Source organism: Panthera leo, chromosome F3 (assembly GCF_018350215.1).
Source record: "Panthera leo isolate Ple1 chromosome F3, P.leo_Ple1_pat1.1, whole genome shotgun sequence".
In the NCBI taxonomy this organism is placed as follows: Eukaryota; Metazoa; Chordata; class Mammalia; order Carnivora; family Felidae; genus Panthera; species Panthera leo.
Genome location: NC_056696.1, coordinates 20724939 through 20752778, shown reverse-complemented (window position 1 = coordinate 20752778; position 27840 = coordinate 20724939). Strand labels below are relative to the sequence as shown.

At 42.8% G+C, this 27840-nt stretch overlaps 1 long non-coding RNA gene and 2 other non-coding genes across 3 annotated transcripts; 2 read left to right on the top strand and 1 right to left on the bottom strand.

Annotated features, from left to right (window-relative positions):
• Window positions 1–312: 312 nt before the first annotated feature.
• On the top strand, window positions 313–27840 carry LOC122212002. The gene is made up of 3 exons (XR_006198943.1): window positions 313–461; window positions 16060–16122; window positions 27687–27840. It is a non-coding gene; the product is annotated as an uncharacterized LOC122212002 (long non-coding RNA).
• On the bottom strand, window positions 5009–5093 carry TRNAR-UCG. The gene has a single exon. It is a non-coding gene; the product is annotated as a tRNA-Arg (tRNA).
• On the top strand, window positions 23427–23530 carry LOC122212542. Its single transcript, XR_006199211.1, has one exon. It is a non-coding gene; the product is annotated as a U6 spliceosomal RNA (small nuclear RNA).

Sequence of the window (27840 nt, the reverse complement as noted above, 5' to 3'; positions counted from 1 at the left end):
CAGCATTTATTTTCCTCTGGCTTATTTCACTTAGCACAATGCCCTCAAAGCCTATCCATGTGGTTGCAAATGGCAGGGTGTCCTTCTTAGAAAGTGTATTCTGAAATTCTCTTTTCACCTACAGGGTCCTGGGGGTTCAGTTTTGTGTTATATTTTGGTAAATGGTTTGCTTAAATATCACCAGATATTTTTCCGGTGAGAGTCATTGGAATTGGAATGCTCAAAGTCCTAAAGCAGCCTCAGATTCAGACATAATAATCCAGGCTTCCGAGAGGCTCTCTGTGACCTGCACTGGTCGGTGTCCATCCAGAATGGTGGGTTTTTCCCTGGGAACCTGGTAAGAGGGTTCATTGGGAAACTGGACTTTGTCCAAGGAAGGCGACCATGGGAAAGAGCCATCTCACACCTGTCAGTCAGGAGACTCTAGCTGCTCATCTCTTCAAACAGGACCTCTGAATTAGGTAGGACATGGGCTAGTTAACCGTAAGTAACAAGTGCTCTGTGTTTGAGGTAGAGTGATTCAAAGGAGATTTGGGGAGGTACTTATAAAAGAGTGATAAGGATTTAAGGCATTCAAAAGGAAATGTTGCTTGTTTTTTAAGTTTATTTATTTATTCTGAGAGAGGGAGAGCACTCAAGAGAGAGAGTGAGTGGGGGAGGGGCAGAGAGAGAGGGAAAGAGTATCTCAAGCAGGCTCCGTGATCCCCTGAAACTGTGACCTGAGCTGAAATCAAGAATCGGATGCTTAACCAACTGAGCCACCCAGGTGCCCTGGAAATGTTTGTTAATGTAACAAAAGAACTGTGTACCCACCCACCCCTCCCACCCTCCCTGCTTCCCTTAAAACTAGTGCAGTGATGGCAGATGGAATGAGTAATGAGGTAAGGAGAAAAATGGAATTTACTTGAGTGGAGGTGAAGGTCAGTCCAGTCAAAGAGCACCTTGACCCAGACCACAAATGTGGAAGTGAGCAGAACATACAGGGGAGGCAACAGCATTCACTGAGATGGCCAAGGTCCCTCTGACCTCTAAAAGGGCTGGTTTGACTGAATATTAGTTAGTTCTTCCATTTACACACGAATAATTAAATGTATCTCTTGTCTGTTCTGGTCTATTGTCGAAAGAACAGAAAGACACTGTTTAACCTTCTCAAAGTATTTCACAGATGTGTCTGTTCCTCATATAGTAACGAAATAGGAGTGTCATTTAATATTTCTAGTGTGATCAGAATCATTAGCAAACAAATGAAATATACTAAATTTGCTCTTTCATAGAATACAAGAGTAGTCAAGATGAGATTGGGTCTTGTCCCAGTCTAGTAATATATTGACTCTAAAAAAATAATAAATACCATTTATTGAACACCTACTCTATTCCACATACCGCTCAGCACTCAATACACAACTCATTTATGAAGATTTCAGAACGACCCTACAAAGTTGTTAGTATTATCTCCATTTCACAAATGAAAAAAATGAGATCTGGAAAGGTTAAGTAACTTGCTCAAAATCACACAGCTAATAAGTAATTGGGACTAGTTGTACCTGAGTAATCGTATCCCCTGTCTACACAGCCCTGGCTTTACATATATGAGCATGTATACGTGTGTGTGTGTGTGTGTGTGTGTGTGTGTGTGTGTGTGTACAAAGAGCATGTTCATGACACCATGTGGTTAAATATCACGCATGTGTACAGAGCAATCTTGAAATAAAAATTTTAATTTTCTTTCTGTATTTGTTACTCTCAGAAACAAACAAATCTATTCAGAGGAAAAGATCATTACAAAGAAGTAAACATGCCTATCCGATTTTCAGAGGAGCCAAACTCTAAGTTCTTTGGTGCTTAGGTTTATGGGCTGCAAAACAGCCTTATTTTTTCCCCTTTTGTTGTGGCTTTGTTTTTGAATGAGTTGTATAGCAATGACACATTTGATTGTTATTTCTTAGGCTTGTTTTGAAATGTGTATTGAAGCCTTGTGAACTTTGCAGTTCCTATGGTCACACATTTTTTCTTAATGACTGCTAAATGATGTGTTTTTTCCAAAACTCACATGGGAGTATGACCTTCTCCAGCCAGCAGGTCTTAATTTCCACAAAAAAATTCCTTTATCTTTACACTAAGCTAGATATTCATTTTCCTAATTTCCCTTTCAATTTAGCAATTTAGCAATTCAATTTAGTCCTCAGGAGGACACGGGGGGGGGGGGGGGGGGGGGGGGGGGTCGGGTGATTTTTTTCTACTATCGGTTCTTCCGAGGGGCCAGCCTTCATCATCTTAAGCCCACCCCCTTCCCCATGCCTACCCTCATTATCCTCTTATGACATCGTGATCCTTTCTTCTCACAGCTTACGACTGTTTCCTTTATCTGTTTATTGACGGTTGTGCCCACGGGATATAAGCTGGTAGAGGGCAGAGACCTGTCTTCCCCACTGTTGTGTTCCCAGCAACTTAGCACACTGCAGAGGCAGAGGAGCCTCTGAATAAACATTTGATGGCTGACTGAAAGAATGGATGGCTATCTCCAGATCCTAGCAGTGCCTACCACATGATAGTTGCCCCATGAATCTTTTTTCATAATGAATGAATGTGGCCCGAGGTGGTTAAGGAAAAAAGCAGGGTTTGATCCGATCCCATAGAGGTGCATTCCGTGTTTTGTCTGTCCAGAACAGACATTTCTGGGGGACTGCTGTTTACAACCCTGTGGGGCTGTTGATCGTGAAGTGCTTCAGAGGAAAAGCACATGGGCCCAAACTGAGTCCATCACTGTTGTCCATTCCTCTGCACACACTGATCGTCCCTGGATAGGCACAAGGTCCCAGCCAGGTCAATCAGCGTCTTTTTACCCATATTTTTAAAACTCGAACTCCTCTTTCCACTGGTCAGAAAGCTGCAGGATTTGCACCCAAGGCAGCTATTCTCCCGCTGTGGAAGCTGGCTTGAGAGGATGATGCAAACAGGCAGGGATTCAAAGGCCGGAGAAGGCAAGAGAGCCCTGATGGCCAAGGTCCAGCTGACACATCCTTTCCAAGGCTTAACTGTTTAGCTTCAGATCTGTGAGCCGATCCAGTGTTCTCTCATAAATAATCCCCACTAAACAACAACACTCTTGAGCAGCTAGACGGAGTCTGAGAATCCCAAATACACATATTTGAGTAGGTAGACAGGAGTGGGGAGGGGCTTCCGGACAAAAGTGCAGAGGTTAGCTTAAATATGATTTTTTTTTTAGGAAAGTTCGTAACTAAACACTTACATGATAGATATTTATGATCTTCAGCCAATACATACTGCTGCTCCCTCTAGTATGATCCTGTCTTATATAGTTAGCTTTAGCCATTAAAGTAGGAAGTGAGCACAGGAGAGGAGGGAGAAAACTCAGAGCTGGCACTTAACTTCATTTCCAAAGGAAAACACTGTTACTTGAGAAAACTCATGACATCTACGAGAAGTCCTGCGCTGTCTTTCCCCATCCATCGATGATGCTGTTTCTGGTAAGTCACAGATCACCTCTGAATACGATTTTCTCTCCAGAGGCAAAAATTCACAGGAGGTGCTGTAAGTTAAAAATTAAACAACAAAACGAAACTCAAAAAAAAAAAATAAAAAAAAAAAAAAATAAAAAAAATAAAGTAGGAAGTGAAATGTGTCAACATGAGGAAATACTTTGGATACAAAGTTAAATGGAGAAAGATGCATATGAGTAAATATATAGCAAGAGTACAACCAGAAAACACACTGATGCAGTGAAATTACAACAAACTTTAGAGTCACGCTTTGGGGCGCCTGGGTGGCTCAGTCGGTTAAGTGGCCGACTTCAGCTCAGGTCATGATCTCGCGGTCCGTGAGTTCGAGCCCCACGTCGGGCTCTGGGCTGATGGCTCAGAGCCTGGAGCCTGCTTCCAATTCTGTGTCTCCCTCTCTCTCTACCCCTCCCCGTTCATGCTCTGTCTCTCTCTGTCTCAAAAATAAATAAACGTTAAAAAAAAAAAAATTTTAGAGTCACGCTTTGATTTGAAGTCAGACTCAGTTTCCTAGAAGCCAGATGTTGGGCACATTGCTTAACACTTTGAGACTTTGATTTTCTTATCTGTAAACCAGGGATAATATCCCCGAGTGTTGTTGCTAGATCAAATGAAAAAAGTGTGTAAAACCCTTAACACAGTGTCTGGCATTAAATAAATGTTACTTTTTTTTTTTATGTTAAAAATAACAAAACTCACTGCATTAAAAATTTTAACGCAGGAGAAGAAACACATCTAAATGTTACCAGGACTTGTGCTTAGATTCGTTGATTCATTCAACAAATATTTATGCTGACAGTGGACAGGGACGAGGAATACAAAAATGAGGAAAAGGGAAACTTGTCCTCATGGAACTCAAATTCCTCTGGAGGGATACAGACGATACACAAATAAGTAAATTAAATAGTAGATCTACACCTACTCCTACTAGTAGAAATGCTACACACTGAGTGCCCTGTGTTTGTGTGTCAAGGTGGAGGTACAACAATTTGCAGCAATTTTAAACCCACTGTCCTGAAAAGCCTCACTGAGACTGTGATATTTAAGCAAAGACTTAAGGGTGAAGAAGGACAGTAGGACTATGGATGATTTTCCTTTTTTCCCTTATAATCTGTTTTTCTCATTTTTTTAAAAAAATGTTTATTTACTTTAGAGATAGACAGAGACAGAATGCAAGTGAGTTAGGGGCAGAGAGAGAGGGAGACACAGAATTCGAAGCAGGATCCAGGCTCTGAGCTGTCAGCGCAGAGCCCGACATGGGGCTCGAACTCATGAGCTGTGAGATCATGACCTGAGCCGAAGTCAGAGGCTTAACAGACTGAGCCACCCAGGCGCCCCCTTTCTCATTAAAAAAAAAATTTTTTTAATGTTTATTTTATTTATTTTTGAGAGACAGAGAGAGACAGAATGAGTGGGAGAGGGCAGAGAGAGAGAAAGAGAGGGAGAACCAGAATATGAAGCAGGCTCCAGGCTCTGAGCTGTCAGCACAAAGCCTGACGTGGGGCTCGAACCCACAAGCCACGAGATCATGACCTGAGCCGAAGTCAGACACTCAACCGACTGAGCCACCCAGGCGTCCCTCTCATTTTTAAAATGAGTATTTGGAAACTGATTTTTAAATTAAAAAATTGTAAATGGAAACTAAAATTGGAATCTTGCTAAAAGCATTAATTATTATACCTAATATACCTATGGTATTTTAGCTTTAGAAAATATGTTTTCTGGGGCACCTGGGTGGCTCAGCTGCTTAAGTGTCTGACTTCGGCTCAGGTCATGATCTCACAGCTTGTGAGTTCGAGTCCTGTGTTGGGTTCTGTGCTGATGGCTCAGAGCCTGGAGCCTGCTTCAGATTCTGTGTCTCCCTCTCTCTCTGCCCCTCCCCTACTCTCTCTCTCTCTCTCTCTCTCAAAAAGAAACATTAAAAAAAAAGAAAATGTATTTCCTTATCATTTATTCTCAAAATACCATAAGACTGCTAGAAGGCAAGTAATATTTTTTAGCCCTGTTTTACAAAAGAAAATGAACTTCTGTAAGATCATTTAATTAATACATGTTAGAATGAATTCATGAAATTCATACCGTCACGCTCCAGTCCCACATTCTCTGATAAATGTATATTTCTTACAGCCCATATACACAGGATCATCCATCTTCTCCTAAAATTGACCTATTCATCTATACCTTCAGAGGCACGGGTCAATAACTTCTATCAACCGCTATTTATTGTGATCACGGCATTGGGAACTGCAACAATATAATAGTCCCGTAACACATAAGGGAGTATATGCACAGTTTTGCGTGGGGTTGTATTACTGAATCAGCCATATAGCAATGACCTATGTGTGTTATTTAGTACGATACTTTGTAAAATGTTACCCTAATTTTTAAAATAGATTTAAAGTTTATTTATTTTTAGAGAGAATGTGAGTGGGAGGGGCAGAGAGAGAGGGAGAAACAGGGAATCCCAAGCAGGCTCTGCACTGACAGTGTGGAGCCCGAAGCGGGGCTTGAACTCACAAACCATGAGATCATGACCCAAGCTGAAACCAAGAGTTGGACACTTAACTGACTGAGCCACCTAGGCATCCTAATGTTACCTTTATTCTAAATGTTCTTTGCAAAATTGTTTTGCCTGGAATGAAAATTCTCAATGAAACACTGTTAACTTTGATCAAGGGTATGTTCTGGAATCATTTACATAAAGCCATTGTGCTCATTGACACTTTTCACCAAGAACGAAAATTGGAAAAGTTGCCTTCAGCTTGTTAGGAATGAGGAGGTGAGTTGAATATTCCATTCTTCTAAGAGCCTGATCTCATCGGTAGGTTTCATCCTGACTTCCTTTTGCAAACTTTCTGCCCACTTCCATAACAGTTTTAGCTCAAACCCAGCATTTGTATTGCAACTCAGAATCAAAACATATAATTAAACTAAATACAGTAGTGACATTCTAACTAAAATGTATAGTTATAATAAAATATAGTTATTAAAATATTGGCTTAGAGTTTGATATAATGAGTTGTATAGTCTTTCAATAGAGCACACTTTTTTCTATTTGTTAGAATACAGAAAAATGTGTCTGAGTCTTAGAATCAGTAGTATTACAATACGGTAAGAATGGCTTTTTATACCTGTACTTCAAAAAAGAAGAGAAAAAGAGAGTGGAGAGGGTAAATTACTTAGCTGAGAATCAAATCATTTGCCTAAGAAGACTTAGTGATTTTCTTTTTTCCTTTTCTTTTTTTTAGTGATTTTCTTTTTTTTTAATTTTTAAGTTTATTTATTTTTGAAAGAGACAGAGACAACATGAGCAGGGGAGGGGCAGAGAGAGACAGAGAAAGAGAGAGAATCTCAAGCAGGCTCTGTGCTGTCAGCCCAGAGCCCGATATGGGGCTCGAACTCACAAAACTGTGAGCCCACAACCTGAGCCGAAACCAAGAGTCAGACGCTTAACCAACTGAGCCACCCAGGGGTCCCTGTGATTTTCTAATCCATGTAGGTAGACGTAAATATGACTGTAATTTAAATGAGATAAAATGTGTAAAAACGCTTAAAATAGTACAAAGTAGGTGTCCAATATCTGTTAGTGGCATCTTCATTTGAAGCTACATTTGCACGGGAGACAGAAGATTGTGAATAATGGCAGACATCATAACTGTCTTTTACAAAATCTCGTTTGTTACTATTTCCTCAATTTCCTTAGTTCAATCATTTAGGTGTTAAATTCAATGGAATAGTGTTTTTAATTGAGCACCCAATATATTCATAGCATTATATTTTTGAAGACTTGTATTAACATTCCTCTGAAATCTTTCTTTTCCTTCCAAACATCAGAGAAGAGTCAGGGTTGGGGTGGAGGCTTTTCCAAGTCAGACTCTATCGGTAAAGAGCATCACGTATTTAAATTTGTGTCATGGTCACAACTTGTACAAAAGGGTTCAAATATTTAAAGAGCAAACTAGCTAGTTGGAAGGGCAAAGAAAAAAATAGCTTTGATCCATAGTAGATTTTACCAGGAGCCGTTTGTGCATTCTGTTTTAGAGCCCAGACATTTATCTGCAGAGCAGAAAGCGTTTTGTGAACACTAGTGCAGAGAATTCCCCAGTGCAGATGATTAATGTAGCTCTCTCGTCCCCCGTTCATTCTACTTCGCAGAATGTCCCTGAGCTGTAATTCTTGATCCTGTGCTTGTTAGATTACATCGTGGGCAAAAATGGACTCTTCCCTCCTCTGGGAGGAGGATCCGAGAACAGAAAAGAATGCAACGCTATCCAAAGGGGCGGTTTCTTAACTTCCCTCTCGCCACAGCGTCTAGGTACTCAGCTGAAGAGGGGTGACGGGAACACTGGCAGAAAAATGCAACTTAGTATTTTTTCCTGACTTTCCTTGTGAGAATTGTGGAAAACAATCGCTGGTGGGAAGGAGAGTGAGGGTGTATAGGGCCGGAGAATGCATGGCAGGAAAGGTTATAAACTAAAAGGGGCTGCTATTTCTCGTACTCCCCAGCCCCTCAGAAAAAATGAAAAACTTCAAACTTGAGTCAAGGGGCTTTGAAACTGATCCTCTGTTGGTTCCGGGATGAGGACCTGGTCTGGTCTGATTCCCTAAGTGGAGCGGATCTACTGAAATTATTTCAAATACAGCAGCAATCCAGCATTACCCATGTCAGATGACTTTTTTTTTTTAACTTTATTTTTTGAGAGAGAGAGAGCAGGAAAGAGGGAGAGAGAGAGAGAGAGAGAGAGAGAGGGAGAGAGAGAGAGAGAGAGAGAATCTTAAGCATCCACGCTTAGCACAGAGCCAGACACGGAGCGTGATCCATGAACCTGTGATCATGAAATGAGGCGAAACCAAGAGTCGGACACTCAACCGACTGAGCCACCCAGGCGCCCCTTTTTACTTTTCTTTGAGTGGCAAAATATACGTACCATAACACTTACTGTTTTAGCCAGTTTAGGTGTACAGGTCAGGGGCATTAATTACATTAATTATATTTAGGAGCAGTTTCATCCATTCAACAAATCTTAACTTAATTGCACACGGTGGGGGCAGGCACCCCCATCAGTGAACAACAACAACAAAAGATCCTTGGCTTTATGGGGATTTCTTCATTCTAGCACAGAGAGACAGAAAACATAATAAATAAAGAGACTGTGTGGCATGTTTAGACCATGATAAACGCTGTGGTTAGATTCAAGGTCACAGTGCTCTGAGCATCTGAAGGCTTTTGTGTCCTTCAAATAGCTCAGAGAACTTTGCTCATCTACCTCTTCCCCAAAAGCTCTGCCTCCCATGATTGCTAGTGATTTTGGAGAGTTCGTTGGTTACCTGATTGGGCAATTAATAAAGAATTTGAACTGATCATTCACTAAATATACACAAAACTCTGATGGCAGTCAGGGCTGTCAACAAAAAAGGGCAAAGGTTTCTGCTACCCATTAATAGTGTACTTTTCCCAACAAAACAGTCTTCGCTTTGAGAATCAGTGCCAAGGCGCAGAATTCAGACAGAAAGGCATACTTTCTTCCCTAGTAATGCGATGATTTTTTTTTTTTTAAAGAAGAAGTTATCTGGAAATATTTGCATTTTGAAAATTCTTCCTCCTAAAAATCCTGAAGTGGCCAAGGAGGGAGGGAGTGAGAAAGCGGTTTATCGTGCTCTGTGATGACAATGGAAATGGGATCCTGAAATGCTTGCTTTTGTCAAGTGCAAAGATGCCATCTGATCTTTCCTCTAAAATGTTTCTCTGTCTGCCCTTTGCTCACTTACACCTCCCCTCAATGAATGAATGAATGAATGAATAAACAAATAAAATAAAAATGACAATGTTAAGAAAGATGAAGAAAGGCTGAGGAACTGATGCAGATCAAAGGAGACTAAGGATTGGGGTTCCTGACCATCCCTGTTTGCAGGACTGAGTGATTTCCTGGGATGGGGGAGTTTCAGCGCTAAGACCAGAAAGTCAGGCGAGCGGGAGTGAATGGTCACCCTCATGAGGAGACATAATAATTGAATGCAATACATGAAATGCATGATCCTGGACTGGATCCAGGGCTGGAGGGGGAAATGATATAAAAGACATTATTGGGACAATTCATAGAATTTGAACAGGGTCTTAAAAAAATGTAGTAAAATACACATAACATAAAATTTACCATTTTAACCATTTGTAGGCGGACAGTTTAATGACATTAAGTACATTCACATGGATAAAGAAATTGTGGTTTATATACACAATGGAGTACTACGTGGCAATGAGAAAGAATGAAATCTGGCCCTTTGTAGCAACGTGGATGGAACTGGAGAGTGTGATGCTAAGTGAAATAAGCCATAGAGAGAAAGACAGATACATATGGTTTCACTCTTACGTGGATCCTGAGAAACTTAACAAAAACCCATGGGGGAGGGGAAGGAAAAAAAATGTTAGAAAAGGAGGGAGCCAAAACATAAGAGACCCTTAAAAACTGAGAACAAACTGAGGGTTGATGGGGGGTGGGAGGGAGGGGAGGGTAGGTGATGGGCATTGAGGAGGGCACCTTTTGGGATGAGCACTGGGTGTTGTATGGAAACCAATTTGACAATACATTTCATATATTAAAAAAATAAAATAAAATGTTGAATCCTTTAACATCTAAAAAAAAAAAAAGAAAAAAAAAGTACATTCACAATGCTGTGCAACCATCATCACTATCCATTTCCAGAGTGTTTTCATCTTTTCCAACAGAAATTCTGTCTCCATTAAACAATAGCTCATTTCCCCCTCCCCCCAGCCTCTGGTAACCACCATTCTACTTTCTCTGTGGTTCTGACTACTTTACCTAACTCATATGCGTGGAATCACAGACTTATTTGTCCTTCTGTGACCAGCTTATTTTGTTTAACATGTCCTCAGGGTTCATCCGTGTTATAATATAAATCCGAATTTCATTCCTTCCTAAGGTTGAATAACATTCCGTTGTATGCGTGTACCATATTTTGTTTGTCCATTCACCTATTCACGGACATTTGGGTTGTTTCTACCTCTTGACTGTTGCGAATACACTGCTAAGAACATTGGCATAGAGACATTCATGGGCTTTGGATTGTATTAAAGTATTACATCAATGTAAAACTTCCTGAATTTGATACTTGTAATGTGATGATGTAGGGAAACATCCTTGTTCTAAGGCAATGCACACGGAAGTATTAAGAGGCAAAGGGATATGATATATGCATCCTATTCTCAATTGCTTCCCAAAAAACTAGAGACAAAGGAAATGTGGCAACATGTTTCAAATGGGTGATTCTGGGTAAAGACTATGGGAGTCCTCCCTGCCGCTCTTGCGACTTTTCCCCAACATAAGAGTTTTAAAAACCCATGGGAGAGTAAGAAAGAGAGAAAACCCATTTATGACAACGAGGCTTCGAGGAGAAAGAGGAATCATGAAAAGCTGGCCCTCGCAGAGCCTGAAATGCAAGCAGGGCAGCGGAAGCTGCCGCAGGATTCACCACACCTCAACCGGGTATCTCGTCCCTCTGAGCACAAGTTGGCCACTGCGCCCTTTCCCACTGCTCTGCTGTTACAGGTTCCCAACTACTCTCTGCTTCTTCAACGGCTCCTGAGCCTACCAACTGATTTCTCCATCCTGTCCTGTCTTCCTGGTCTTCAGCTTGCTCAGAGCTTCTGTTCCCTCGTGGCCTCGACTTCCTCCTCTTCTCTGTGCGGTTTGGCTGCTGCCGCTGCTCCATCTTCCTCCGGTCCAGGCCGCTGTGCTCGGTGTCACGTGGTGCAGAGCTCGGCAATCTTTTCGTAGAAAGAGCTTCAGCTGTGACGTGGAAGCTCGCTGCTTGGGTAGGCCTGTCCAGGCGCCCGGGTGGCTCAGTGGGTTAAACATCGGACTTTGGCCCCGGTCACGATCTTGCGGTTCGTGGGTTCGAGCCCCGCGTCACGCTCTGTGCTGACATTGCGGAGCCTGGAACCTGATTCAGATTGTGTGTCTCCTTCTCTCTCTGCCCCTCTCCCGCTTGTGCTCTATCTCTGTCTGTCTCTCTCAAAAATAAATATTAAAAGAAGTTTTTTTCTAATCTTAAAAAAAATAAATAAAAGACTGTGCCTGGAATACTCTGTGTGGTTTAGGGAGCTGGTACTGGGGGTACAGTGGGGAAGAAAAAGCAAACCATCCAATCTCACCCCAGGTATTATGATTCATGCTTGATTTGTCAAAAAATAGAAACTATGCATAGAAGTTTCAGAGACTTGGAGGGGATAAGATGTCATTGCAGTGCTGGAGAATATTGATTATCAGAAAATCTCCCTCCCTCCCTCTTTCTGTCCCTCCTTCTCTCTCTCTTTTCCACCAAAGTTCATTATGCAAAAGGCACTATAATGGATGTTATGGGGAATCTAAATTGCTTAACACGTGGTCCCTGCCACAAGAAGTGTACAGTTCAGAACAATGCAAAACTAAAGTTTGTGACCCATTAGGATGCATCTGATGTGCATTTTATTTATTTTATTTTATTTTATTTTATTTTATTTTATTTTATTTTTTAATGTTTTTATTTATCTTTGAGACAGAGAGAGACAAAGCATGAGCAGGGGAGGGGCAGAGAGAGAGGGAGACACAGAATCTGAAACAGGCTCTAGGCTCTGAGCTGGCAGCACAGAGCCCGACGTGGGGCTCGAACTCACAGACCGTGAGATCATGACCCGAGCTGAAGTCGGACAATTAACTGACTGAGCCACCCAGGCGCCCCTGATGTGCATTTTAAAAAAAAGGAATAAAAAGGACAATTATTAGAGTTCATCACTCTTAGTAATGGTAAATATTGTCCAGTGAATTTTTATGTGTATGTACATGTGCACAGGACAATGAAAGGAAATGTATTTCTGCTGTGGATTATAGGAAAACCATCTGCAAGCCACCGATCCAGTTAAACTGAAACCTACAGCTTTGGTGATAACCCATGTGCTGATTCATATCTCTAACCTTGAACTTGTTCCTGAGCTCAGAACAGGGCTGTCCAACTGCCAGTTAGACATCTCAAACTCAACATATCCAAAATTGCCCATATCATCTGCCCCCCCCCACCATCTTTCCCTACATTGTCTATTGGTTAATGACATCTGACATCTATCTCTTAAGTCAAGTTTGAAGCCCAGAAGTTCTTTACAGTCTCTCCTTCTCCACCACTTCTTCACATTCAGTTGACCAGTCAGTCTCCTCCTGTCCACCCTCACCAGAGCTCCTTGGTTAGACCCTAAGTAATTTCTTACCTGACTTCTTTCCATACCTTCCTAACTAGTCTCCCTGTCTCCAGTCTTGTTTTCTGATTCTTCCGCAAGTCTGTGTATCACACTGCTGCCTAAATTATCTTCCCCAAATGCCAATATGATATTTTCGTCCCTGGTTGAAAACACATCGATGGTTCCCCAGTGCTTTCAAATTAATGCCCAGCCATCAGAGCTAGAGTCTTTCACTCCTGACTTTTACTCTTGCCTCAAGTTGCTTTGTTTCTTCACGTGTGTCTACATCCCACCCCTCTTTCTGGACACAGCTCTGGTGGTACCTGGTCTCATGACCCTCTCTGACTGCCCTTCAAGTCTTCCCTATCATCCTGGGCATGCCAACATCCCGGCACTGCTCAAGCCACCTGGTCATTGCTGCTTGGCTGTCTTGATTATGAGCTAGATGACAGCAAGGACGGTCTCATTCATCTCTATGAAACCATCGACTAGCCCATAGCCTGATACACTCAGCACTGACCACACATTTGTTGAAAGAATGGATGAGGATGAAGTCTCTTACTCGTCTGTCCTTGGACTGTAATGATAGATCAGTGATAACGTTAAAAAATTCTTGCAGATACTGAAGTTTTCAAAAGTCATTAGAAATAGAGGGTAACCCATTGGCCAGATGTGCTTTGTCTAATTCTGATTCGTTCATTCCCTTTTCTGTCGCCCCTTCTCTGTCTGGTTCCTACAACATTAGAAGAAGAGAACATTGCCATCTGCTCATGGGAACATCCAGAAATTCTCCCACCAACAGATCCCTGTTTTTTAACAAAAAGGAAAAGAAAAGACTAGAAAAGGCAGGAAGGCAATGTGGATCATGTTTATTTTATTTCAAACCCTTTTTGTTCTTCTTACTGTCCATGTGTATTGCTATTTAGGCCTTAGGGAGATAGCCCAGATCTGTTGCTGCTTACTCTGGATGTGAACTTGCTTGGAAGCAGGGGGCCTGGCTCAGAGTGACTTTTGAGGGAACTTCCAGTCCAGACTCTACAATACAAGGACATAAAGTCACTGTATACATTGTCCCCCATAGAACTATCTTGATTTTCTTCCTATTCTGGCCACTGAGGACAGAGTAGCAAAGAAGATGTGGCCCCTGTCTGGAGGAGGAAAGGAATTTTTTTTCTTTGTTCCTGTGTATGTTCATGTTTTGCTTGACATAAGTGAGAGCTAGCCATTTCTAAATCATTTGGCAATTTTGTTTCAAAGGCTTACACCTCTTTGTGACTAGGTAGAGCTATTCTTTTTTTTTTAATTTTTTAAATGTTTTATTTATTTTTTGGGAATGCAAGCTGGTGCAGCCAGTCTGGAAAAGGTTCCTCAAAAAACGAAAAATAGAACTACCCTACGACCCAGCAATTGCACTACTAGGCATTTATCCAAGGGATACAGGTGTGCTGTTTCGAAGGGACACATGCACCCCCATGTTTATAGCAGCACTATCAACAATAGCCAAAGTATGGAAAGAGCCCAAATTTCCATCAATAGATGAACGGAGAAAGAAGATGTGATATATATATATATATATATATATATATATATATATATATATACACACACACACACACACACACACACACACACACACACAATGGAGCATTACTTGGCAATCAAAAAGAATGAAATCTTGCCATTTGCAACTACGTGGATAGAACTAGAGGGTATTATGCAAAGTGAAATTAGTCAGAGAAGGACAAAAATCATATGACTTCACTCCTATGAGGACTTTAAGAGACAAAACAGATGAACATAAGGGAAGGGAAACAAAAGTAATATAAAAACAGGGAGGGGGACAAAACAGAAGAGACTCATAAATATGGAGAACAAACTGAGGGTTACTGGAGGGGTTGTGGGAAGGGGGATGGGCCTAATGGGTAAGGAGCACTAATGAATCTATTCCTGAAATCACTGTTGCACTATATGCTAACTAATTTGGATGTAGATTTTAAAAAATAAAAAATAAAACAAGTTAAAAAAATAACTGTTTTATTTATTTTTGAGAGAGAGACAGAGACAGAGAGTGTGAGTGGGGTAGGGGCAGAGAGAGAGGGAGACACAGAATCCGAAGTAGGCTCCAGGCTCTGAGCTGTCAACACAGAGCCCGTCATTGGGCTCGAGCTCACGACCTGCGAGATCATGACCTGAGCCGAAGTTGGATGCTTAAGTGATTGAGCCCCCAAGCGCCCTCTAGGTAGAGCTATTCTTTTTTTTTTTTTTTTTTTTTTTAAACGTTTATTTATTTTTGAGACAGAGAGAGACACAGCATGAGCAGGGGAGGGGCAGAGAGAGAGGGAGACACAGAATCAGAAGCAGGCTCCAGGCTCCAAGCCATCAGCCCAGAGCGGGGCTCGAACTCACGGATCGCGAGATCGTGACCTGAGCCGAAGTTGGACGCCTAACCGACTGAGCCACCCAGGCGCCCCTAGGTAGAGCTATTCTTAATGCAAAAGTTTGGAGCTCAGTAATGGGAGCTCCAAGTCAATATATTGCTTACCTGAAGTAAGCACACTATGAAGGGGAATTTTCTCTGAGGTTCAACTCTTTAAATAGGTAACCCGGGATGATAGTCCCACCTTCACATGTGAGGATTCACCGAGCTCTGATAGGTGAGGCACACACCAGAGAGGAGGTGTGTATGGAGGTTACCCAGTGATGTAACACTCGCTGGATGTAATTCACCCTCATAGTGCCTCAGAAACCACAGGGGACACTGAGGCTGAACCAGAAAGAGGTGGCACAGGCTCATTGTCCCTCCCACCCATGGTGATGCTGTGGTGTATGACACAGTAGAGGCACAGTGGAGGGATTTTTTTTTTAAGTTTATTTATTTTTGAGACAGAGAGAGAAAGAGCATGAACGGGGGAGGGGCAGAGAGAGGGAGACACAGAATCTGAAACAGGCTCCAGGCTCTGAGCCATCAGCCCAGAGCCCGACGCGGGGCCTGAACTCACGGACCGCAAGATTGTGACCTGAGCTGAAGTTGGACGCCCAACCGACTGAGCCACCCAGGCGCCCCGAGGGATTTTTTTTTTCAAGTGCAGTAAATGCCCCAGTTATAGGCTCGCAGATAAAGTGAGTGCTGAAGCATCCTTCAAAGTGTTGCTTTGGAGCTACAGAATGTGCCTTTCTCATCTTTAGGGGAGGTGGAAGGTGGGGAACTGTAACAGGTGTTACCATCTAATTAGTCGCCTGATCCTATTAGAAAAATGACTGGGTCCTTTGGGTTTTGCTGTACTTATCTAGGTCGTTTCCAACTTTTTGTCACAGGAAATCAACTCTCCACCGCTGTTACAAGAAGCAACATCTGGAATAAATATGATTTCTCAAAAGGTCAGTGTGTGCATCTTTAGGGCCAGGCTGCAAAGCATTAATTTAAATCACAACAGACACTGTTCTTAAGGCAGTTACAGTGAAAGTGGGAAGGGATTCACTGGAAATTCTGCTGTGGTCATTTTTTCAGTTATTAAAAACCTGACATTTTCCCAACAGTATCTCCAATGTGTTTTCAGAAACCCTCTCATCCCCCTGCCTTCACACAAGATCCAATACTTCCTGGATTTTATAGCAATAATAAATGACTCCCTGACCACTGAGTATGTGAGGTCTTCCTGGTGGGACAGATTCTCAGATTCTGCCATGACCTCTTAGTTTCTGGGACACATCCCAAGGGCAAAGGGTCTTCTTCCTGGGATTTTTACATAGGCTATGGGGGAAAGCTCGTTGTAGAAGCCTTTATTTTTTCCCAAGGCTTTGTCTGAGTGTCTTACTGGTGACAAACCTCTCCTTTATTCCCCTTCTCAAGCACTACATGAGGCCACATTCATCACTGACAACTTGCCAGCCCCTTGGAAGAAGTCGTGTCACCACCAAATAACCTCTCTATGCAACACATCCAACATTTGCCCTGGTCTCACCCTCTCCTACCCATGCAGCCTCAGCCTCCATTTGCATCTGTCATTTGCTCTCTGCCTCTCTTAGGTCAGTTTCTCTGTATTTTCCCATGAGTACTGTGGCCAAGTCTGGACTTCGTTTGGGCTAATTCCCCGCCTGCTGACCCCTTTCTTCTTTTTTCACCTATATAAATTCTTCTAGCCCTTCAAAACCCAAACAGAATCTGTTTTTCCAGTGTTCTAATACTCATTATGCTTCTGGTTCCCAAAACCCTGTTATTGCTAGCCATTGATATTCATTCATCATTCATTCACTTATTTTTGCAATAAATATATACTAAGAACCCACTATTGAATTATCACCATTCTAGAACTCAGGGCACCACGGTGAATAAGACAAGTCTTTGCTGTCTTGGAGTTTTTTATTCTAGTGTGGGAGACAGACAGTAAGCAAATAAATAAATAAGTAACATAGCTTCAGACTGGGACAGGTGCTGTGAGGGAGAGAGAAAAGGCTGGGTAAGGGCTGGAGCATGGCTATGTGAGTGGAGGCTGTTTTCCTTACTGTAATCAGGGAAGACCTCTTTGAAGAGGAGACGTTTGCTATTTGAGCAGAAACTTGAATTATGAGGAGAAATCAGCCATGAGCCAAACCAAGAGCAGAGTGCTCCTGGTACAGAGAAAAGGAAGTGAGATTTTGGAGCCAGGAATGTTCTAGAACAATAGGAAGGCTCACGTGAAGCAGAGTGCAGAAGGAAATAAGGATTGAGAGAAGGCAGAGTGAGAAACTGTAGGGTTTTGAGGGCGACAACAATCAAGGGTGACCTCTTAGTGCTAAGTCTGATACTTGGGAAAGCTTGGGGGAGGAAGTGAATACAGATTTGTGTGGGTAGGGGAGCTGACGGGTTTGGAAATGAGAGTTCATTTTTAGACATGTGAAGTTTAAGATCATTTTAGGCATACACGTGTAGACGTTGAGTAGGTAGTTGGGTATATAAAAGTCTGAAACCCAACAAGAGGTCAGGCTAGAGCTACAAAAAGCCAAGGGCCTAGGCAAGATCACCTGAGAAGAGAGGGTAGATTAGAAAAGGCCAGAGCCCTGGGCCCCACCACCAATTGGAGGTCAGGAAGAAGGTTCCAGAAAGGAGACTGAACTCGTGGCCACTGAGATTCTCCATGTATCCAAACACATCCATGGTACTCTGTGTTATGCTAATAGTGTCCCGTGTGCCGGACTCGTTGCGATCATCAAGATTGCAACTTCTTGTGACTGCTCGTGTCTCTCCACGAGAGTGAGGGTAAAGGTCCACAGTGTTTTGCTCATGCCTTCAGTCTTGGCACAGCCCTTGTTTACCACGTATTTTTCTTACTGTTCCAAACTTACAGAGCAGAGTGAATACTGCCAGGCCAGGGGGGAAAACGTAGCTGCTTCCTTTCTCAAGGACTGAATCTGTGAGTTAGTTGAGAATTCTCAGACTTATTTTACTGGCAGTGAACTGATGCACAGACAGGCTAACTAATTTATGCACAGCCCAAACTGAGTCAGTAGCTAGCCTCAGTCCACACTGCAGCGTTCAGGAAAGCGTGGGTTGAGGAACGGCAGGATGGCAGCCGCCTGGTGTTTTAAAATATTGCTAACATCTACAGGTTGTCTACTAAGTGCTTTACCCATAGCAACTCTTAATCCTCTCAGCAACTCCATGCAATAGGCAATATTGTTCCCATTTTACAGATGGGGAAACTGAGGAATGAGAGAGTTTCATAGGTAAATAAAATTGCAGATTAGTCTGGATCCTGAATCCATGCTCTTTTTTTTTTTAAAGGTATTTTAATTTTTTAAAAGAGTTCATTCATTTTTGAGAGAGAGAGAGAGCGAGAGCACATGAGCAGGGGAGGGGCAGAGAGAGGGAGACACAGAATATGAAGCAGGCTCGAACTCACGAAGTGTGAGATCATGACCTGGGCCGAAGCTGGACACTTAACCAACTGAGCCACCCAGGCACCCCTTGAACCCATGCTCTTAACAACTGTGCTACACAACGTGGTGAAGCACAATATCTGTGACTGTGACCCAAGAACAGTCTGTATTTAGGAAGATCTCTGGGACATTTTAATATAGTTGAAAGCTTGAAACCTAAGTTTCATGAGATCTCAAGTTTGTTCTTTGAGTTCACGGATATCTTAATATTTGCTCTACGGGGGGCGCCTGAGTGGCTCACTCAGTTGAATGACCTTTTTCTTTTTTTTTAGGTTGATTTATTTATTTTGAGAGAGACAGAGGCAGTGCAAGTGAGGAGGGTCAGAGAGAGAGGGAGAGAGAGAATCTCCACACTGCCAGTGCAGAGCCCAACATGGGGCTCAAACTCACGAAACTGAGAAATCATGACCTGAGCCGAAACCAAGAGTTGAACACTTAGCCGACTGAGCCACCCGGGTGCCCCTGAGTGTCTGACTCTTGCCCTCGGCTCAGATCATGATCTCAGGGTTTGTGAGTGTGAGCCCTGCGTCAGGCTCTGTGCTGAGCCTGCTTGGGATTCTGTCTCTCCCTCTCTCTGCCCTTCCCTTGCTCGCTATCTCTGTCAAAATAAATAAATAACCTTAAAAAAATATATTTACTCTACTGAATCATTTAATTTTAATATCTCCAAGAATCCATGTTTAATTTGAGTCTCATAAACTGTTCGGAGTAGTATTTTGTTAAATATAGCTAACAGCTTCCTGCATAGTTTACCATTTCCAGAGAGGTAAAGCACATAATTGTACATTGAATCAGCTTTCATTGTCTAACGTGTTGACAATAATTATTTAACAATTTAAAGTCTCAGGCCACAGAAACTGACGCAGGCTACTCTCAACAAGAAAAATGTCTTTCAGCCACTCACGAAACAGTGAAACTGGTGAAGCCAGACCACTTTCTTGCACCACACACAAAATAAACTCAAAATGGATTAAAGACGTGCATGTGAGACCTGAAATCATAAAACTCCTTAAAGAAAGCATAGGCAGGAAACCCTTGGACATCACCTTTGGCAACGTATTTATGGATATGTTTCCTCAGGCAAGGGAGACAAAGGCAAAAGCAAGCTATTAGGACTACACCAAAATAAAAAATGCTTTTGCACAGCTAGGGAAACCATCAACAAAATGACAGGCAATCTACTGAATGGGAGAAGATATTTGCAAATGATTATTCAATAAGGGGTTAATATCCAAAATTCATAAAGAACTTACACAACTCAACACCAAAAAAACAAACAAACAAACAAAAAAAACAATTAAAGAATGGACAGAGGACCGGAATGGACATTTTTCCAAGAAGACATCCAGATGGCCAACAGATACATGAGAAGATGCTCAACATCACTCATCATCAGGGAAATGCAAATCAAAATCACAATGAGAGATCATGTCACATTAGTCAGAATGCCTAGTAGCAAAAGGACAAGAAATAACAAGTGTTAGCAAAGATGTGGAAAAAAAGAGAACGCTGGTGCACTGTTCATGGGAATGTAAATGGGTGCAACCACTGTGGAAAACGGTGTGGAGGTTCCTGAAAAAATTAAAAACAGAAACACCATACAATCCAGTAATTTTCCTACTGGGCATTTACACAAAGAAAACAAAAACAGTAATTTGAAAAGATATGTGCACCCTTACATTTGCTGCAACATTATTTACAGTAGCCAAGCTATGGAAGCAGCCGAAGCCCATCGATAGATGAATGGATAAAGATGTGTCATGTTTGTAGAATGGAATATTACTCTGCCATAAAAAAGAATGAGATCTTGCCATTTGGGACAACATGGATGGAGCTAGAGGGTATTATGCTGAGTGAAGCAAGTCAGAGAAAGACAAATACTGTATGTGTAGAAATACTTATGTGTGGAATCTAACAAAACTAAACAAATGAACAAAAACAAAAACCAGACTCTTAAATACAGGGAACGAACTGGTAGTTGCTAGAGAGGAGGTGGGCAGGAGGAAGGGCAGAATAGATAGAGGGGAATAAGAGATAGAGACAAACTTCCAGTTATAAAATAAGTCATGATGATGAAAAGTACAACACAGTCAGCAATCCTGGGAATATAATCAATAATATTGTAATAACTTTGAAAGATGAAAATGTGTTGTACGGTGAAAGATAGGGACTATGCTTATAATGGTGAGCATTGAGTAATACACAGAACTGTCGACTCAAGAAGTAATGTAATGTAAGTAATGTAACATTCTGTTAACTGTACTTCAATTAAAAAATAGAATGAAATGTCTTTTCCCCTTTATTTGTAATTTGACACATTTGTCTGCTCAGACCCATACACAACAACGAATGAATCAGCCCCACGGGCAGGACAACAGCACGAATGACTCCTCCGTGCTAGCTGAGAGGTGGTGGTTATGCCACACTTCCCAGCTCTGAACTTCCCCGCGGAGTAAAGACAAAGGCTTTTGAGGTATGGGATGGCCCGGAGCCCTCAGAGAAGTCAATCCATGCAGTGTTCTCTGACAACCATCTTGATGGTCTCAAGAGCTTATGGGGTGGAAGGGAAATAGAGTCTAGAGTTATTTTAAAAAAAGGAAATGAATCCAGTTCTCAGGTGAAAAGAAAAAACGTGTTAAATACACAAGGCCTTTAGATGCCTGCTGATAACATTCAGCAAACACATTTCTGTTGACAAGGAATTATGTTTTACTGCCACAGATCTCCACCCAGATTGACCCCGGAGTTTGCAACATTTGAACAGTGAGACTGGTTTCACCTGTTTGCAACTGTTAAACTATTAGTCATCAGCTGAGAAGCTGCTTAAGCCAATTTCTCCAACAGTTTATCCTATGTGTATTTTTTTTTATCCCACAGTAGAAATCAACAAGGCTACACACCTGTTACATATTGTCAAACGGGAAAAATACAACAACGTGGAATCGAAATGAGGCCATTATACCTGGGAGAACTGAAATCTGAGTGCTTTATCTAAAAGGGAAGAAAGAAAAATAAAATGGGAAAGAGGATGGGGAAGAGGGAGGTTACTGGTGGAAGATGGGCATTGGGATGAACGTCTAAGGTTTATGTCTCAGGTGTAGGGTTGTCAGACTTAGGAGGAAAAAAAGAGAAAAGGGAGAAAGAAAAATACAACATGCTAAAATAAATTTCAATTTCAAATAAACAATTAACAACATTTTAGTATAAGACTACCCTATGTGATATCTGAGACGGACCTATACTAAAAAATAGAATCTGAAATTCGAATTTAGCTGAGTGCCCCGTATTTTATCTGGCAATCCTACTTGAGTAGCGTCTTTTCATCTGAATTTTGAGAAAGATCCTTTTAGAAAACAGATGTCTTCAGGAAACTGGGTCATGGATTGAACAGCATAAATACTTGCTAATTATGCTGTGCAGTGTGGTGGGATTATATATTTATTTAATGTAAGTAAACTAGCAATTGTAATGACCGAAACTTAGTTATTTTGATTTGAAAAACCATCCATGTTACTTACCTATCTGGCATGAGTAGGAAAAAACTAAAACACTAAAAAAAAACCAACAACAACAACAAGAAAAAACAAACTAAGAATTATGCAAGAAAACATCCCATCCATTCATTCATTTACACAATCTGCTTCTTTCTCGTCCGTATAGAGGCTTGTTGGTAGACATGTTTTATTCAATGTTATTTTAGTGATCAAAATAATAACCGTATATGAACTCCCTGACCTAGTTTCTTCAATAATCCTGCATGGTAATAATTTAAATGTAAAGAGATAGTAGACCCAGCCAAAGACAGAACAAAACCCAAAAGAAAGGGCTGACTTGCCCCCACCTTGCTACCACTACTCACCACCGTCTGTCCAATCCCAATTTGCCCAGGATGGCAATAAACTAGCACAGTAAACAAATGCAGAGTTTGAAACAGTATAGACTTAGAGTCGGGTGCTAAGGATAGGCCGTGGGAAAAGAAGGAAGGCCTAAGCACGAAGAACAAATAAAGCATGAGTTGAAGAAGTCCAAATGTGGCGGGCTCTGAGGCGGAGAGACCGTAAGGCAAGGTAGGGGGACAGCCAGGGAAGGGGGTCTGCCCCCGCTTGGTGAGAAAAGGGGAGGATGGCAGAGAGATGAGAAGAGAGCAAGTGTGACAATGAGAGTTTGTAGACCCGGATTTGAAGGGCTATCCAATAAAAGGGAATTTATTTTGCCTAGCTCCGGAGAATGAAAGTCAGGCCAATAGATACATGTAGCCGGAAAACAGATTGTTACGCCAGTAGGTAAGAGCTTTCTGAGCGATAGAGCTCATCGCTGGTAGAACGGGCATTGTTGGAAATGGGAAGCAGAGGCCGGCTGAGGGGTGGTCAGAGTGGGTGCGGAGTGGACTAGATGCTCCCCAACGCCCCTTGGCACTTGCGGGGTATGTTTTAACCCGGCAGGGTCTTGTGCCTTTCATTAATTGCCATGTCCTCAGCACCTAGGACAGTGCCTGACACACAGTAGGGTCGCGGTGGATCTGCAGGGTGAGAGGAGAGTGCTTTGCGGAGGAGGTGGTGCCATTTTGAGCCTTGGTCTTGATGTGAAAAGGAAAGGGCAATTTGCTTAAATCAAATCAACACACTGTGAACATCGACATTAGGAAAGGAACAGGCTATCAGGCTGTATTTTGCAAGAGCTGCAAACACATAATCCATGTTTCCCCAGCCTATACCAGCCTGGAGAGGAAAAAGAGAATAAGATAATAGTCAAAAGCAACATATCTCGTGCTCGCTTCGGCAGCACATATAGTAAAATTGGAACGATACAGAGATTAGCATGGCCCCTGCGCAAGGATGACACGCAAATTCGTGAAGCGTTCCATATTTTTTCTGTATCACAGAACAAATCATACATTTAATCCAAATAATAAATGGCTGTTTCTAAAGTTGCCCCGTATATATAAAGTAAAAAACAAACAAACAAACAAACAAAAAAAAAACATATCTCGGGGCACCTGGGTGGCTCAGTCGGTTGGGAGTCCGACTTCGGCTCAGGTCATGATCTCGCGGTCTGTGAGTTCGAGCCCCACATCGGGCTCTGTGCTGACCGCTCAGAGCCTGGAGCCTGTTTCGGATTCTGTGTCTCCCTCTCTCTCTGCCCCTCCCCTGCTCATGCTCCGTCTCTCTCTGTCTCAAAAATACATAAACATTTAAAAAAGCAACATATCTCTGGTTCTCCCACTCTCTCCTGCCCACAATATTTTCAGCCCCTTCAAGTTTCTCCCCAGTTGGTTCCTGGAGCCCCCAGGGAACGGCCCTCGTGCCTTCCGAACTCAGGGCTATAGGAAAGTATTTGATTTCACTACTTTTCTGTCCCCTGGCTTGCCGTTTTCTCTGCTGCTTTGTCATACCGTGGTGACGTCTCTGCATTTCTATCCGCTCCAAGGACGCCACAGCTTTCACACACCCCACCAAGGGCTAACAATGCTGTCCCGGCACTTGGCAAATATACCCTGCCCACCACCACCAGTGGAACTGCTCCCGGAGTACACATGCCGAGAGGATGAATGAAAATCCTGAGGGAGGGGACACGGAGTCAGCTGGCAGCAGCAAGAGCAGCAAGAGAAGGAGACGCCAACCACGGAGTCACTGAGCAACCGCCACAGAGAAGCTCCACAGGGTCTGTCTCCAGGCACAACTGTGCCTCGCGCCTCAGGGAAGAACATGGACTCTGAGCCAGGGAGGCTGAAAGCGCTCCTTTACTGCTCTGTACCTCTGTTTCCCACATGTAAGGCAGGGACAAGGACAGCACTTTTTTTTTTTTTAATATTTATTTTTCAGAGAGAGAGAGAGAGAGAGAGAGCATGAGCAGGGGAGGGGCAGAGAGAGATTGGGACAGAGGATCTGAAGTGGGTTCTGTGCCGACAGCAGAGATCCCCATGTGGGGCTCGAACTCACAAACCTCGAGATCATGACCTGAGCCGAAGTCAGATGCTCAACGGACTGAGCCACCCTGGTGCCCCTAGGATGGTGCTTCTTATAAACTATTGGGAAGACTAAATAAGTGGGGACAGGCAGCGCTCAGCGCTGTCTGGCCCATGTCAGCTGTCAGCATGTGAGAGCCATTATGACCAGAACTGTCGCTGTGTTCTGAAGTTCCCCTCGGCGGCACTGTCCCTGTTTTCCTCATGCTGCACTGTATGTAGCCTTACAATGAACTCTAACTCTTGACATAAACTGAGCAGGTTTCTGAGGATTTGAATGCATAGTCAGGATATAATAATTCAGAATTTTCACCACTGTCATGTGAAAAGCAATAGAGAACCAGATCAACAGATAGCAGGTACCCACAGTTGTCAAAGCCCACCCGCACACAGCTAGCTTTGTCTTGGGGAACCGAGGCAAAAATTCACTAAATGATGATGAAATACTGGAATATCTGTTCCTGGCTTCAGCAGAAGAGAAGACACAAGTCCTGAATTCACAGATTGTGGGAACAAACTGCGTTCGCGTCTTGCTGTTAGAGGTTATTCAGCCGTTGGAAACATTTGTTTTTAACTTTATAAGAAATGTGAACACTTAAATTTTTCTTTACCCTGAGTGGATTCCACATCTTAGCTGACGCTAGCCTTTTGTTACCTAAATGGTCCTCAGAGAGTGGCCTTCAATTTCAAATGTCTCGGGAAGAAATAACTGGTCACAATTATATTTTGGAAGGGTTTTGGAAGTATCTACAGTGCATCGAGGGAGAAATACGTGCTGGCTGATGGAATTTTAAACCTAGCATTCGAGAGGAAGATGAGGGCTATAGATGTATAGACTTGGAAGTCATTAGCTCTACAGATAATGACAAAAACTTGACAGTAATTAAAGCAAGGGGAAAGGGAGACTATTTAAAGTGGAAAGATGGGGTACCTGGGTCCTAGTCGATTGGGTGTCCGACTTCGGTCCAGGTCACGATTATGGTTCGTGAGTTCAAGCCCAATGTTGGGCTCTGTGCTGACAGCTCAGAGCCTGCCGCCTGCTTGGGATTCTGTGTCTCCCCCTCTCTCTCCCACTCCCCAACTCATGCTCTGTCTCTCTCAAAAATAAATAAACATTAACAAAATGAAAAAAAAAAGTGGAAAGAGAAAAGGACAAAAGTTACTACTCAGGGTCTTTTAAAGAAAACCCATCCATGGTCATCAGATTCATGTGTGGAGCCTGTTGTTCCCGCTCCTACCCTGGATGCACTCAACCTAAACGGTTGAGGCAGGGGTGACCCCAAGAATCTGAATTTTAAAAAAGCACCCCAGGGGCTCCTGGTGGCTCAGTTGGTTGAGCGTCCAACTTTGGCTCAGGTCATGATCTTGCGGTTTGTGAGTTTGAGCCCTGCATCGGGCTCTGTGCTGACAGCTTGGAGCCTGGAGCCTGCTTCGGGTTCTTTCTCCTTCTCTCTCTGCCCCTCCCCACTTGTGCTCTGTCTCTCTGTCTCTCAAAAATAAATAAATGCAAAAAAAAATTTTTTTTAAATAAAAGTAAAAAAATTTTAAAAAAGCACCCCAGGGGCGCCTGGGTGGCTCAGTCGGTTAAGCGTCCGACTTCGGCTCAGGTCATGATCTCACGGTTTGTGAGTTTGAGCCCCGCGTCGGGCTCTGTGCTGACAGCTCGGAGCCTGGAGCCTGGTTCAGATTCTGTGTCTCCCTCTCTCTCTGACCCTCCCCCATTCATGCTCTGTCTCTCTCTCAAAAATAAATAAACATAAAAAAAAATTTTAAAAAGCACCCCAGGTGATCCCGAGGCAAATAAAAGTCTTTAAAATTGAGATATAATTGACAGATAACACTATACTAGCATCAGGTATAAAGCATAATGATCTGATATTTGTATATATTGGAAAATGATCACCATAGTAAATCTAGTTAGCATCCATCACCCCACATAGTTACAACTTTCAAATATACTATATAGTGTTATTAACTATCATCACATTACATCCCCATGACTTATTTATCTTCTACCTGGAAGCTTGTGCCTTTGGACCATCTTCACCCATTTCACCTCTGCCTTTGGCAACCACCAATTCGTTCTCTGTGTCTAGGGGCTCGACTTTTTGTTTCTGGTTTTGCTTTAGATTCCGCATACAAATGAGATCATACTGTATTTGTCTTTGTCTGTCTGACTTACTTCACTTAGCAAATGCCCTCAAGGTCCATCCAGTGCTTTCAAGGTCCATCCAATGCAAACACAAGTTTGAGCTTCACAGAACCCAGAGTGGGGTAGATGTGCAACAGGCAAAGAAAAAGAGACCAAGAAAAGGAGGCATAACACATTGTCTCCTGGCTGGTGGCTATGAAGAGGTCTATGCCATAGTAGATTCTTCCGGGGATTTCTTGGTGGTGGCTTTTCCCTTAACTTGGGTACTATATAGGCTTTTCCCTAACTTGGTTACTATGGAGCTAGGGAATTCGAGGCTGTGGCAGATTCAGACACTTTGCAGTCAAAGAACATGGTTCATTTAACACAGCAGTGGTAAATTGTCACCTAACATGCCCTGTGCCCAGCCTGGCCTTTGTACTTCTAGTCCCGGAGCAACTTCTGTGTCCTCTGCCTACATCCGTGGCCGCATCTGTACAGGCTGGAACCCAAGTGCTGTGGGAGACTGAGGTACCACAAACCACAGTTCTCTGATCCCCATGTTGCCCTTCCAGAGACTGGTGAAGGGGGTCACCCTGGACACCAGAGCCGACTAGAAGTTCCAGAGCGCAGCATTAGGGGTGTCCCACGGGGGGTGGTGAGGAATACCCGGAGAGTGTATCTGAAGACGGCAACCTGTGTGCCACCCAAAAGGATCATTCTGGTGCCCAAAGAGCCGCAGCTGGCCCTGTGCACACCCAGAGGTAAGGAGTCGAGTCAAACCAGTTCTAATGGTGTCACTTAGAACACTTCTGGTGGTGCTTTGCAGTCAACCCTGTAAGATATTTTGATGTTTACCGTGACTATTTTATAAGGAACTATTGCTCTAATCCACAGCATTTTTACTTAAGTAGCCAATCTTTCGCTCAGGATGAATCTCAAGGAGTGACAGAACCTGATGCTGCCTAGGAGTGACCAGTGGCCAACATGCAGGAACAGGTGAGATGTCTGGTCACGGTGCATTGTTTCTGCAGGGAAGTCACTGTGGAGCAGCTATGAAGGTCCTGGAATCGCTATAAATGAA